We start from the raw sequence: 14,972 nt of genomic DNA on the forward strand, positions 1-14,972 counted from the left end.
GGGTGTGGACACTTCTTGGTTGGGAGGGGGTGGTTGCACCTGATTGGCTGAATCATGTTTTTTTTCTGATTTGGATTACTGATTCGGTAAAATATACCGAATTTTTATCTATATCCCATTTACGGATTCGAAAATACAGAATCAGTAAATTGGAATTACCTACATCTGGCCCTTAATGTGTACTTTCGAGTTGTAAAAGTGTTTTTCATGCATTCAAAAACAAGAGGATAAGAGGCGACACAATAATGCACAAAGTGGAGTGGAGAAGTGTGGCTCAATGGTTAGAGCGGCAGACCCTGATGCAGAGGTCTATCCCGGGACCAGGGTTCAATTCCCTGCCTCGGTGGGTCTTGGGCTCAAAATTCCACTCTCGCCTCGGTGCCTATTCTAAACATGGAGTCCCACTTTGCAACTCTGGGCAATAGCTTGCTTAATCTCCACAATGCTAAGGATGCCTGGCTTTCACCCTGGGGGTTCCCAGGAGTGGATGCCTCACAGGGAAAGCCAGGATGGGTTCCACAGCAGTATTCGTACAAGCGCCTTGAGACCCTTGCGGGTGAGTAGTGCGCTATACAAGTATCAATTTACAAAACTGCCAATCATGTGAGAGAGCAATACTTCTCTGGGTGGAGCCAAAGCCGATTCCATATATATTTTTTAAAAATGAGTTACAATAGGCCAAGCATACAGCTGCGCTGTCAGTCTAGATCAGGGCTTCCTAACCTGTGGCCCTGTGAACCTGGAAGCCTGCAACGCCTACTCAGGGAGTCTGTGACTGTTTAGAAAATGAAAAAAAATAAGATTTATAAGGTGTATATAAATAAAGAAGTAAACTACAAAATTGGAAATTTTAAAAGATTCTGTAAATGTGAAAGACTTTGAAAGTGAAGGCTAAAAATGACGTTGGTGTCCTCAGATTTATTTGTGGGAGCAGTTCAAGTGTATCAAACAGAATATAGTATCTACATTGGTTGACCTCAAATGAATTTAGAAAATCTCCAACCTTGCAGTGAAAACACAAATGTAGATTTTTTTCATATCGGTTTGTGAGTTAAATGAATAGTTTCATTATTTGTATTAGCAATGATTGTTTATTGTTTTGCTGTTCAAATAACTTAAATTGCATAAGCCGGGTTCCATGATTCATTGGTGTCCCCGGATTCCAATACTGATTAAGTAGGGATCCATAGAAGTCAAAAGGTTAAGAACCACTGGTCTAGAACTAAAATACATTAAAAATATATATAGGACAAGGTAATAAGCTTCAGGTCAAATGCTGTCCTCTTGTGGTATTTGTATACATGTAACTTGGTAGGTTTGTATGAATTTCAGTTTCACAAATCTTTAAGTACATGATCTAGAAAACAAATCGGACACGGTAATATTTTATGTTAAATCAAATGGTGCCACCGTGTGGCATTCGGACACATCACAACCTAAAAGTTGATGAAAATGAATTTCCTTTATTTGAAATCCGTGGATAAACAAGTGCATAATAGAATAAATAGTTTCGAGCAGACAAAGTGATGGTGCGCAGGGCAAACAACCAGCACTGGAGCAAAGCGAGTACCCAGTGCTCGAAAGGAGCTCCGGCGAGGAAAAGGGAATCTGTCTCTCTGAGACACACTGTTAAAAATATGCGAAAGGCTCCGAAAAGATGTATTTGAAGGTACGTTTGTGTGCATGACATGGGGCATTGTCAGGCTGCCCTGATGTGTTTTGCTGTGCGATGCAAGGTATTTTATCTACTGCTACTGAAAATACTGCTTCTGACCCGGTGTTGATTCCCAAAACAAGACAATGTTACCTACGTATTTTATGCGATTGTTATCTCGCAAGTTATTATTATTTTTTTTTTAATGCATTCAAATGTTATTGAAAAGTGCCGAGAATAAGGGTATAAGCATGACGAGGGACGAGCCGGATCTGGAACGTGTGTACTCCTGATTTAGGCTACTTTACCCAGGAGAACGCACACTTAAAGAAAGAGTAGAGAAAAATAAAATCGCATTCCTTCCAAGTCATGCAGATTGAAGTTTTGAACTGTGTTCCAAATATGTTTCAATCATGGCATTTCTGATGCACACATTTGCTACGTCACTGTCAGAAATGGTTTGACAGTCAGCAGCGGCTATCCCTGCCCTCTACCCTCCTGCTCTATGGTTGCCCGTTGTCCTCACGGCAGGGCCATGGCTTTTGATCCTGCGTTTGTTCATGCTATAATGATGGGTGGCAGCGCGTGGTTGTGTATATGAATGCATACATGCCAACATTTCATGATAGGAAAGCATGGACGTCAATTCACCAAAATGCCAGGAGTAGTGGAAGTGCCCCTTGACCTTCACTTTCACTTACACATACATATGCTTATACATGCATGCATTCACACATACACACAATCAGACATACACACACACTCTGCCTATACATGCACACATTAACGCACTCGTACATAAACACACTCAAAACTTCCAGCACACACACAACATACATACATTTAAAAGCATTTTTTTTATGTACCCCAACCGTCAGGGAAAGTCATATTCCAGCTATTTGTACTCCAATTTCATTAAACTAATAGCGAAGATGGCGGATTGACACCGCCGGAGTGGAGGACGCTGAGCCGGGTCCGGGTTTGAAATAACATTTGTGGTTATGACCCGACACAGTATACAGCGCTGATCTGAGAATTGTAGATGTACAACCTAAGCTACAGCGCGGAATAATTTGGAGGGCTCACCTCGATTTCATATATTGCTGTCATCAGTAACACGGACGAACACGGAGGCTGATGTGGAAACTACGGCTGATTAGGAGCCATATCCGAAGCTTGTTTCATCCCGCCAGTGTAGAAAGAGCTGAGACACCGCGATTGCCTCGAGGAACCTCGCGGATTCGGTGGGGCTGGGAGAGCCTGTCAGAGTGGATCAGGCAGGGATCGGCTTCAACAGCAATCCGCTGGTTGGGTCTGCGTTCCCCCACGGCACCGGCTGCAACCCAGCTAGAGAGAGCGAGCGTCAGCGAGATGGCGCCGAAACCTCCCACACGGACAACGCGTAACACAGCAGCGAGTGGGAGAGCAGGAGCCTCTGCAGTCTCGCTGTCTGTCACCGCAATAAACGAAATTTTGGCGAGTAAGAAACCTACCGTGGAAACGGCTCAGAGCACTGAACAGAGCACTGAACAGCAGATACAGATACAGATACAGCAGATACAGCATGGAGCAAGCGGGAGAGCAGGAGTCCCGGCGGCAACGGAGAATATTGCTGAGATAGCTTTGAAAGACAGGCAACTGCTGGACGGTGTATTCGAAGGAGGAAAATTCCCACCTCACTTGAAAGGTAACACAGATGATGGGGGTCAAATGGGAGGCAATGCTGCAAAGGCAAAGGCTGCAAATGAAGGAGTGCAGAATAATTTAAAAGAGACTGTGAAGCAATTCCAAAACGACGCTACCATAGCTACCACAGCTACCACAGTTCAGGATACTACTAATTTAGTGGCCTTAGAGACAGCTCAATGGGAAAAAGGAGCAAGTGATCTAACTCCTACCACTAATAGCACTAATAGCACTTTTGCCGATCACATTGATCCCCAAGAACTTCGATCTTCAATGCCGAATTTATTTAATATTGATACTAATGCTAATGCTAATGCTTCATATGCTGAATCTTCTAGCACTACTAGCTTGCCCCTAGACAAAGGGTGTGCTGTGGGGGTGAGAGAAACTGAAGGAGGTGAAAATGATGATACTCTAGACGTAGGTGAAACGGATGAAGAGTATGTGGATGTTAATGAACAGGGGAGTAACACGCCCTTAAGTATGATCAAAGACAAAAATAAAACTCTTTCCAAGAAATCGAAGGGCAAAAGTAAGAACAAGATGGTAAAAATGACGGGCAAAACTAAGACAAACGCCTTGAAGGCTATTGCTGAAAATAGCCCTATCAGACAATGGGTACAGGCTAAGGGTGGTGTAAAAACTATGGCGTTGCGACTTTCTGGTAATAGCCCCAATGATTTAACCACTATGCCCATAGACAAAAAAAAAGGCTGATGCTCCACTCAGCCCTACCCAACCTATCATTTCTGATAAATCAAAGGCTACTGGGGATAGTACATTGGATCAACTACAGCCTCACTCTTCTGCATCTACCCTGGTACTTATTGGAGATAACCCTGCTTCTGCTTCTGCTTATGTGTCAATTGACTGCAGTAATATCAGCAGTAATAGTGGTAATAATGGTAATGACAGTATAATCGAAGATATGCGGGACATTCCTAGGGTAACCACTCCGGAGGTATCAAGGACCCCATTAGGTGAGCCTATACAAGTAATGCATTTGGGAGATACTGCTTCATCTTCATCTATTGGGCCAACTGAGTGGATACCGCAAGGGGAAGTGACTGCTTCTTTCCAGACAATCTTACACCTCTTAAATGAACAGAAACAAGAGGCCAAAACCCACTATCATCAAATGAGAGAAGACAATAATAGAACTCAAATTTCTTTACAAGAGATGGCATGTAAATTAGGGGCAGTGTCACAGAACATAGAGGAATTGCAGCAGAGAGTGGTTACTACAGAAGAAAAATCGCAAAGCTCTGAAGCTGAACTGAGTAGGCACGCCTCACAAATACTCCAGATGCAAGCCAAACTGGAAGATTTGGAGAACAGGAATAGAAGACAGAATCTCCGTGTCTTTGGTATTGCTGAAGAAGCGGAGTGGGCAGATCCGAGGGCATACATTACTCATTTGTTTCAAAAGACTTTTCCTGACCTTTCAGACTGGGACTGGGACTCTCAGATCCAACGTGCGCATCGACTACCCCTATTCCAGAGAGATAAGAGTGGCAAATTTCCAAGACCTATTCTGATTTATATTGGCAACTATCTGCTCCGACAAGCCATTTCTTTAAAAGCGCGCCCTAACACACCAGTTACTATTGAGTCTGTCACCTTTTTTGTGAGATCAGATCTAAGTAAACTGTCGCTAGAAAAGAGATGGAAACTAAAACAATTCATAGACCCGATCAAAGAACTTGGATTTCAAGCTTATTTGCAAGAACCTGCAAAGCTGAAAGTGATAAAAAATGGCCGCTCCTATTTTTTTCTGGATGTAGATGAGGTCGAAAAAGCAATTATCTCCTGGAAAGCTGGGAAATGATTGAACTAAGGACTAATGTCAAGTATATAGGGGTGTTATGTTTTTCTCGGTCTTACTGGTCTTACTGGATATATTGATATTAATATCTTTTTTTCCTTGCTAATCACTAAAATTTCATAGGATATTAGTTGATTGCTTATATGATTAGGTTAAAATTGAAATAATGAGAAAGTGTGTAGCACTGTGTCGTACTGACTAATTATAAATACCTGGACCCGATTAGCGTTCTATCCGCTCATCTACTGCCAGGTGAACGGCAGTCAACAGGAAGGGGGGATCCACAGGTAAACACGGGGTGGGGGGAGGTAGTAGTAGAGTGTGGGGTGGGCTAAGGGAAGCTATGGTTTGGGGTAAAAACTGCATCAAAGGACACAAAAATGACAACAACAAAAAAAAAATTAAGAAGTTTTACAAAGCACTGATGATGATTGTTTATAGTGGTTGCATGGATAAGGAAATATATAATTTAAAATGCATTTAATAAAGTGCTTAACGTGGAATGTTTCAGGATTAAACAATAAAATTAAACGTCATCTTGTATATGAAGAGCTTAGGATGTACAACCCGCAAATAGTAGTTCTTACTGAAACACATATTGCTTATAAAGACAAACAACTGATCAAACAATTAGGATTTGATCCCTTAGTTTGCACGGAATTTAATACTTCAATTAGGGGAGTAGCGATTCTAAAACATAAAGGATTGAAATGTGAAATAATTAAGACTCTAACCGATAAAGCTGGCAGATGGGCGATAGCGCAGATAAAGTTAGGAAATTTTAAACTTACAATATGCGGAGTTTATGCTTCCAATCAAGATGATCCTATAATTTTTGATCAAATAAATATGGAACTACTTGGATGGGGTGGAGAGTTTATTGTGTTAGGAGATTTTAATTGTATAATGAACTATAATTTGGATATCACTAGAAAAAATGCTTTTCAAAGAATGAGGAAAACTAGAGCTGCAATTTTGGATTTGGCAGCAATACATCTTTTAAAAGATGTATGGAGATCTTTAAATCCTGATATAGCTGGTTATACTTTTTACTCTGCTGCACATAAGGTATGCTCACGCATAGACATGATATGGGCCTCAGACTTGATTCTTGGCAAATGCTCAATGGATATATATCCAAGGGTGACATCTGATCATAACCCGATCTCTATAACATTTACACTAACAACTGAGGAAACTACTATCCGCTCCTTCTCTTTTCCTCGTTACTTATTTTCTGATACGATGTTCATAACCCAACTTAAAGAGCATATAAAAGAATTCATTGATATCAACAGACAAACTAGCTTACCATGGAAAGTTTGGGACTCTTGTAAGGCTAGCATACGTGGATTTACCCAGCAATACATCTGGCGACAAAACAAAGAACTCCGAACTTTAAATCAGCAAAGGTTAAATGAAATCAGAGATATTGAACTCCAGATATCTGATGCTATCTGTAATAGTGCTCCAAATCTAGAAGAATTAAACTTCAAACTAATTGAGCTTAAAGCCGCAATAAAAAACCTTCTGAGGGACAAAAGTATTAATAAACTTAAAAAATACCATCTAGAACAGTATGAAAATGGAGATAGAAGTGGGAAACTTTTGGCTTACAAAGTCGCGGAAGATCGTTCTATTAATATGGTTAAAGAAATTAAAGGGGGCAATAATCAATTATTTTGTGATTCAAAATCGATTCTACAACAATTTGCTTCCTTTTATCAAACCCTTTATACACCGGAAGCTGCTAGTTCAGATGATTGTATTAACAACTATATTAATGCTAACAAAGTCAATAATTTAGAGCCAGAACAATCGGCTCAATTAGAGGCCGATATCACGCCTTTAGAAATTAGGGGCGCAATTAAATCTTTAGCAATGGGTAAAGCTGTAGGGGAAGATCTTATTCCTCTGGAACTGTATAAATATTGTATTGAAGAATTAATATCACTATTTGTTGATGTGATTAGTGATATTGGTAAAGGGCAACAAGCACCCAGATCCTGGAACTTAACCCAAATTATTTTCTTTTTAAAAAAAGGTAAAGCACCACAAGAGAGGGGATCTTACAGGCCTATTTCACTTATTAATAGTGATGCAAAAATCTTTGCCAAAATATTGTCTACTAGACTAGCTCCGTACATGTCCCAACTTGTCTCTCCCCAACAACATGGATTCATTCCTAAGCGTGACACCACAGCGCATATTAACATGGCTATATCAGCCTTTGATGCAGCACGGACTAAACACACCCCACTCGGTATGATTTTATTAGACGCTGAAAAAGCATTTGACCGGGTGGGGTGGGGTTTTCTTTGGGCAGCTCTACAGGCATTTGGTATTAAAGGACAACATTTACGATGGATCCAATCATTATATGATAATCCTATGGGTAAGATCTCATATATGGGGAAATGCTCTTCTCTGTTTTCCATTAAAAGAGGGACAAGGCAGGGGTGTCCTTTATCACCACTGCTTTTTGCTCTTGCAATAGAACCTTTTTTAATTGCCCTACAACGCCAAACGCTAATTTGCCCTTTTTGTAATGGATCAGATAAATTAGATATAACTGTATATGCTGACGATATTGCTGTTTTCTCGCCAGATGTTGTTAAAACCATGAAAGGTATTTTAATAGAAGCAGGCACATATGGCTCTGTCTCTGGTTACAGACTCAACACCACCAAAACTCAAGTCATCATGAACTACCAACCAACCACTCCTGTTTCTGGAATAAGTAATGCAGCAACCTATCTAGGTGTTAAAATCTGCTCGGATATTGATTCTATCATAGGATTAAACTACGAACCTTTATTAAAAGAAACTGCCATGCAACTTAAGAAATGGCACAAACTTCCAATCAGTATGATTGGTCGAATAAATTTAATAAAAATGAAAATTTTGCCTAAATTTTTATATTTGTTCCGAACAATCCCTCTACGGGTCAACAATTCCTTCTTCATCAGACTAGAAGGGATCATTGGTAGTTTTGTATGGGGTTATAAAAAAGCCCGGCGCGCTGTATCACTGCTTAAACTCCCCTTTAGTCAAGGAGGACTGCTTTTTCCGGACTTTAAATTTTATTACTGGTCAGCATTTATGACTCGGATCTGCAGTTTGACAGTTATGGACAAATGTTTATACTTTCACAAATTCCTACTAGGATTAGATGTCAATATGTTTATGTATAGGATAAATGACCCCAACTATTTTAAACGGGTTAAATTTAAGACCATACGGGACACTGTGAGTGTCTGGCGATCCATTATGGCTAAATGCAATACCTCTCTTTTTCACAGTAAAACACCTTTATGGGGCAATCCCGGTTTCCCTACTATTTTTCATGACCCAGCTTGTCAAATGTTTTTAAATTCCGGTATTAGATTTTTGGGGGATTTATATGATCATCATGGTTTTATGGCATTTGATAAAATGAAACTTTGCTATAATCTACCTGAAATGGCAAGGTTTAAATACTATCAGATTAGAGATTGTATGGTGAAAAAATTAGAACTCACTGCAGTCTCAGAATCTGAGATATGGGATTGTATCTATAGAGATGTAGATAAATCTATCATAAGCTTGGGTTATAAGCTTTTTTCTGATCTTAGGACCGGCGATGTTACTACTTTAACAGAGAAATGGAATAGGAAACTGGCAGTGAGTGTCCCAACAGATCTAATTACCACATCTCTTAAAAGCCTAAATGCATCAGTTCAATCTTCCAGCCTAAAATTGCAAATGTTTAAAACTGTCTGTCAATTATATTACACGCCTGAAAGGATACTTAAATGGGCAATGAACAATAATTATTTTGATAGAACGAAGTGCCCTAAATGTGATATGAGTGGTGCGGATATTGTTCACATGTTTTTTTCTTGTCCTCATCTTAATCAATACTGGGAAGGAATTACTAAGGTTATCTCTGAGAGGCTTGAGCAACCCTTCTCACTCACAAATATTGATGTTTGTGTAGGCATCAATGGGGGTGAAAGGTTTTGAGATCTTTTGAATATCCTAATCACTTGTGCAAGGTTAATTATTGCCAGAGCTTGGATCCAAAAGAACCCACCAATAGTTTTAGAATGGTGGAGTTTAGTTAAGGAGATTTATAGTATGGAAACCGCTATTGCAGATTCAAGGGGATTGCAGGCCAGACGAAAAATTGACAGAATATGGGGTTTATTTATGTCTTAGTAATCTTTTCTTAAAATTTTTGTCTATCGGTTCTTAATTATATATGTGGCACGGTTTAAGTAATGTTATATATTTATTTAATGCAGCCATGGAGTATTGGTATATTTTTGTTTCTTTTTGTAAAAATGAAATGTTTATTGCCTATGTGATCCTTTGATGCAAATAAAAAACTTTGAAAATAAAAAAAAATAAAAACTAATAGCGAATAATGTACGTTTATTCACTATTAGTATAATTTATTTTTTTAACATAAAACGAGGTAATCGAAGCCCCTACCAACGTCCATAAGGACGAGTGGCTTCTGTTCCTGCCACTGCTGACGCTTAGGGTCACAATGGAAATGCCAGGGGTCACAAGGGCATGCCAGGGGTCTCAGCAGTGGCCAGTGACCAGTGGCCAACTAAGACAAAATAAAGGCCCCAAGGCTAGGAAGGGGACTCCAGGGAGTAGATCCTGTTGGGAGAGAGGTTCTGTCACTTGACTATCAGAGTTGCAGTCCAAAAAGTATTTAAGGTAAAGCAAAAAGCTCTAGTTGTGTTGATCTAAGACTGAGGATTCGTCCTCCCAATATCTTTTGAAGTGTCAACGGAAGAGAAGGGACAAAACACATCCTCTCATCAGGAATCTGACAAAGAGCAACCTAATAAAGGACCACAAGTGAATATCACAACATTTACAATAGTTATATCAATATACACCATCACAACAGATGGACTTTCTCCAAACCTTAATTTGCGCACCTGGGCCCAGAGTTACAAACAAGGCACAGAACGCAGCACAGCAGCCAAAAATGCTTCCCTTCGTTGCATGACTGGGAGGAAGCAGGAGAGCGCCATATCTACAGAGATATGGCTCTCTCCTGACCTCTCTCAAGCACCAGCACTGATTTTAGCTGCTGTGCGGCAAGCACACTCCTAAGCACTATAGCACTAGGGTGCATGCTTGAGTCTAACATAGATTTTGTAAAGAAACGGTATCCTTCCTGTACAAAATACTATGCTTAGGCACACTTTAGAACTTTTCCTGCTTTGTATGTGTGCGGCACAGTACAGTACGCATTCAAAGTCGGAAAAGAAAGGAGAAATAAAGACATTTCTCCTCTTAACTCCTCCTTTTAAATGCCTTTAATTTTTGGCACTAAACCCTGTCTACTATTGTTTGTAGACATGGTTTTGCGTCACAAAGCATGGGTAGTAGCATGGGACCACCCATGGACCACCCATGTAACCCCTCTTTGGTGATAGAAAAGGCAAATCAGTGCTTCTCGCTGCCTTGCGTTACTTTCAGGGCACTTTACACCCCAAAACAATTTTTGCACTGGAAAGTAAATTAAGAAAAAAACATTTTGTGCTGGTTAGCGTCACTTTTGTGATGCTAACCCAGAGCAAAATGTTAGTAAATCTACCCCCAGGTCTTTTGCTTTTCTCCAGACAGTTTAAACACCTGAACACTCCCAGAAGAACTGCGCACACCATCTATTATTTCCATAGCTGGCTTTTATAGAGCGCTTTGCCACTGTTCACTGAAGTCTCGCAAGATTTCCACACCCCAGCGAGATCCATGAAGGCCGCCAAGATGGCACAGCTTAACCCATCGATTTCCTGGGAGGGAAAATGTTGGAGACCACATTGTCTCCTGGCACAACTTGTTTCAGGAATGATTGTCTTGCAGACCAACGTGCACAAGGCTGCTTGGGCATAGGACTCCTTTCAAATAGTCCTAGGCAAAAGTATAATTCATTATCTAGGGGCCCATGATGTCTGGTGAGCAAGACTCCATTGTGGACTCGTGAAAACCTCTCAAGATAAGTCCTCGCTCTATATACGGAGTTACATCACTCTTCCACCCCATGACCAATTGGACTCTCTTCTTTCTCCCTTCCTAAATCTCAACTCGGGCATTGCAGTAAGGGATTATAGTTTGTGCTTCTCTTAAGCCTACATGCCAACATTTGACATGTATGCTTAAGTGGGTGGTGGTATCCAGCATGCAAAGAAATACATATACACCTTTGCTCAGAAGGTTATGTGGATTTGTTGCGAAAGCTGTCGTGTATGGCGGAATCTGCACCTCTTTCTCTTATTGGGATATGTGGAGTTATGAGGACATCATCAACCTTATTCTATGCCTCCAAACGGGAAGCCTACGGCCACCAGTGCAAATAGGAGGGGTGAGGGATGGCACCTCTGTGTAACAAGAAAAGAGTAGAACCAGTGCAGTTCACAGACTGAGGCCACTAGAGATCCATATCCAGCCATTTTCCAGCTTTTCATGCACCCCATGCCTAGATTGTGCAAGACTGTCACCAGCAAAGCTCCAACTGACCTGGTTGAGGGCTTTCTCTGCATCAAGAGAAAACAAGAGAGCCGGGATGTGTTTCTTACGCGTTTTCTCTATTAGATGCGCTAGCATTCTCATATTGTAACTGTATGTCTGTGTTTGATGACGCCTATTCGATAAGGGTCTATCAAGTGGGACATCAGAACTACCAGGCAGTTTGCCAAGACTTTGGTGAAGAGTTTTGCCCTGGTGTTTAATAGTTTGACCAGACTATATGATCCATTCAGTGAAAGGCATACTTTTTGAAGGACGGGGATTTTGGCCTCTCACAAAGAGAAAGTGAGCCGGAAGACTGAGAATGAGATGAACAAGGCTGATAGGTGCATGCCTAGATGTGGGAGTAAAGTCTTGTAAAACATGATTGGCCCAGGGGTCTTTCCCACCGGCATGGTATTGCGTGCCCTAACTATTTATTCTATCTCTGTCAGGTTCTCCAGATCCTTCTTTTGACCTATCGTAGAACCAGGTAGTGTGCAGACACAGATTTAGGGCCTGATTTACATCTTGGCGGAGGGGAATATTCCATCACAAATGTGACGGATATCGCGTCCGTCATATTACAATCTCCAAAGGATAGAATGGGATCATAATACGGCGGACAGGATATCCTTCACGTTTCTGATGGAGTATTCCCCTCCGCCAAGATCTAAATCAGGCTCTTAGGGCCAGATGTAGGTAATCCCAGTTTACCGACTCTTAAATACCGAATCATACTGATTTGGTGTTTAAGAACAGGTAAATGGGATGCAGGTAATTTTTCTGTCAAAATTACCGAATCAGTAAGTGTTGGTAATTACCGAATCGGTATTTACCGATTCGGTAATTGCCATTCATTCCTATGGGCCTGGAGGCCCATAGGAATGAATGTCAATTACTGAATCGGTAAATACCGATTCGGTAAAAGGGGGAAACATTGAAGGGTGGCAGGGTGTCACTTTGACACCCTGTTGCACCCCTCAATTGGGTATGGGTGCACATGTTGCAGACATACATGCCCTAAGGGCATGTATGTCTGCAACATGGCACTGTTGGAAAAGCAAAATAAATGCTTTTTCAAAGGTTTTCATTATTTACCACCAACTTATAGTTGGTGGTAAATAACGAATCCTTAACTGAGGAATGCACTAACTTGAGTGCTCCCTACATCCTGGATTCGGTAATTTACCGAATCGGTATGTTAAGAATTCGGTATTTTACCGAATCCTTAAATTACTGATTCGGTAAAATACCGAATCCTTAGAAAATGCCACCTACATCTGAAAAGCCCAATACCGGTCGGTAACGGCCGAAATTCGGAAATTTCGGTCATTACCGACCGGTATTGGGCGACCTACATCTGGCCCATAATGTCTGGTTTAGATGCATATGCCACATGAAGCCTGTAGTATGACCACCTTACTCCAGGCCATTATGAACACTTTCTCCAGACTGAACCTTTCCCCTCATTGCTTCACTCACAGCAACACTCGGAAAACATTAGGCGATCGCATGAAAGTCTGGGACTGGAAACAACATCCATAATTATATGGAAAGCGGTAGGCCCTCGAGCAGCTTCATAGGCAAATTAAGGGCCACAATACAGGCACATAATCCCTCCTTTCACTGGCTCGTTGTGGTTAAGTAGAGCTTCAAATGTCCTGTGCATTCTTGCCATGATTAAGTGTGCACTCAACTGCTGAGGGCATCCTCTCCATGTGCAGATATAGCCTGAGTCATACAATACAGCCTCCTCATGTTAAGGTTCAGCCTTCAAAGCTCATTGTAGCTTATCAGTGCAATATTACAGCTTCTAATGACCAGTGCAGCATCTTTATGCACAAGTTGGGGCTCTAATGCCCAGAGCAATCTCGCCATGAGCAAAATCTGGGGAATTTAGTGGTAATTGGCAGGACGTCACAACAGCACTTTTTCAGACCTATCTTTTCTTTGCCAAATCATTGGGTGTGCTGGTGCAATTGGCTCATTAAAGCATGCCAAGTCTACAGCTACCAGAATGCACTCAGTTATATGAAAGTCCAGCACTGGAAAAGAGGTATCCTACCATCATGAAATGCTCTGGCAAGCCCTAGACATGTTTAAAGGAGAGGAATACCAGGTAATAAAAGCCTAAAGAAGGACAAGTACCCAATTGTCCACTGGGTGTGGATTTTCAAACAGCCAAGGCTCTTCTATAGTCACTCTCCACATCAGACTTTCTATGCAACCCTTTTTTTGAGCTCTGCGTACTGTTGCAGTACTAGGAATTATGCCATCTGTAGCCCAATACTGTGGTATGCAAAATCATCTCTGGATTTGGCTGTGCAAAATTAGCAGACCCCATTTTGTTCTATGCATACATAACCTGCAAAGAAAAGGCTGCAAATTATATGCCGTCTTCTCGGGGTAGCGTCAGATCTGTATCCCCAATACTGCTGCCCAAACCCTACCTCAAACATAAGTGAACAGCTGAAGAAGTTGAAGCCACTACAACTCATCTCATCTCTTTACTCATGTCTTTAGTGAGCTACAAGTAGGTGCAGGTGGCAGCAGCAGATAATTCTCCACCCCCCATAGAATACCTCGTACCATATTGGAACTCTGATCATTTCTGTTCACAAAAACTCAAGTTAGTCCATCCTTTAGCCACAACATTGTATTGTTTGGTTGTCCGCTCCAAGATGCTGTGCACTGGGATAGCTGCAACTTGGAAGTGACACAGGGCTATAGTCAGTTTCACATGGGATTGTACTGGGGCGTGAATTGCGGCAATTAAATATCATAATTCATGTAGTTAATTAGCAGAATAAAGGTAAAAGCTAGCAAAAACTGAAGCACATATTTATACAATTTTTCCCAACATCTTTAAAGATGCCCACACCTATGCCCTAAAATCGGGATGTGAAACACTGTGTCAAATGTTGCACAAAATAACCACTGTAACTGCGCAATGAAAGCAATGAATGATCATGCTTGGGGCCTTAGGGGGCTATGGACGTGAGCTGCTGGGTGATCTAACTTTTTGCAGTTTCCAACTGCATGGGTTTATGTTGTATCCAACCCAGCCACAGGCAGTTTCCTTTTAAAGGAGCTAGATGGAAAACAACAGAATCCAATTTTTGTCACTGTCTTGACAACCACCCGGAGCAAGGGGTTATAGAGGCAGTGCCAGGGGTAGCAAGGGGCAAGCCAGGGGTCGCAGCTGCGACCCCTGGCACACCCTAAATGACGTCCATGTTTGGGCCTAAGAAGTGTACCTGGGTGAGGACTGCATGTGCTGCCTTCTGATTG

This window comes from Lissotriton vulgaris, chromosome 9 (assembly GCF_964263255.1).
Source record: "Lissotriton vulgaris chromosome 9, aLisVul1.2, whole genome shotgun sequence".
Classification (NCBI taxonomy): Eukaryota; Metazoa; Chordata; class Amphibia; order Caudata; family Salamandridae; genus Lissotriton; species Lissotriton vulgaris.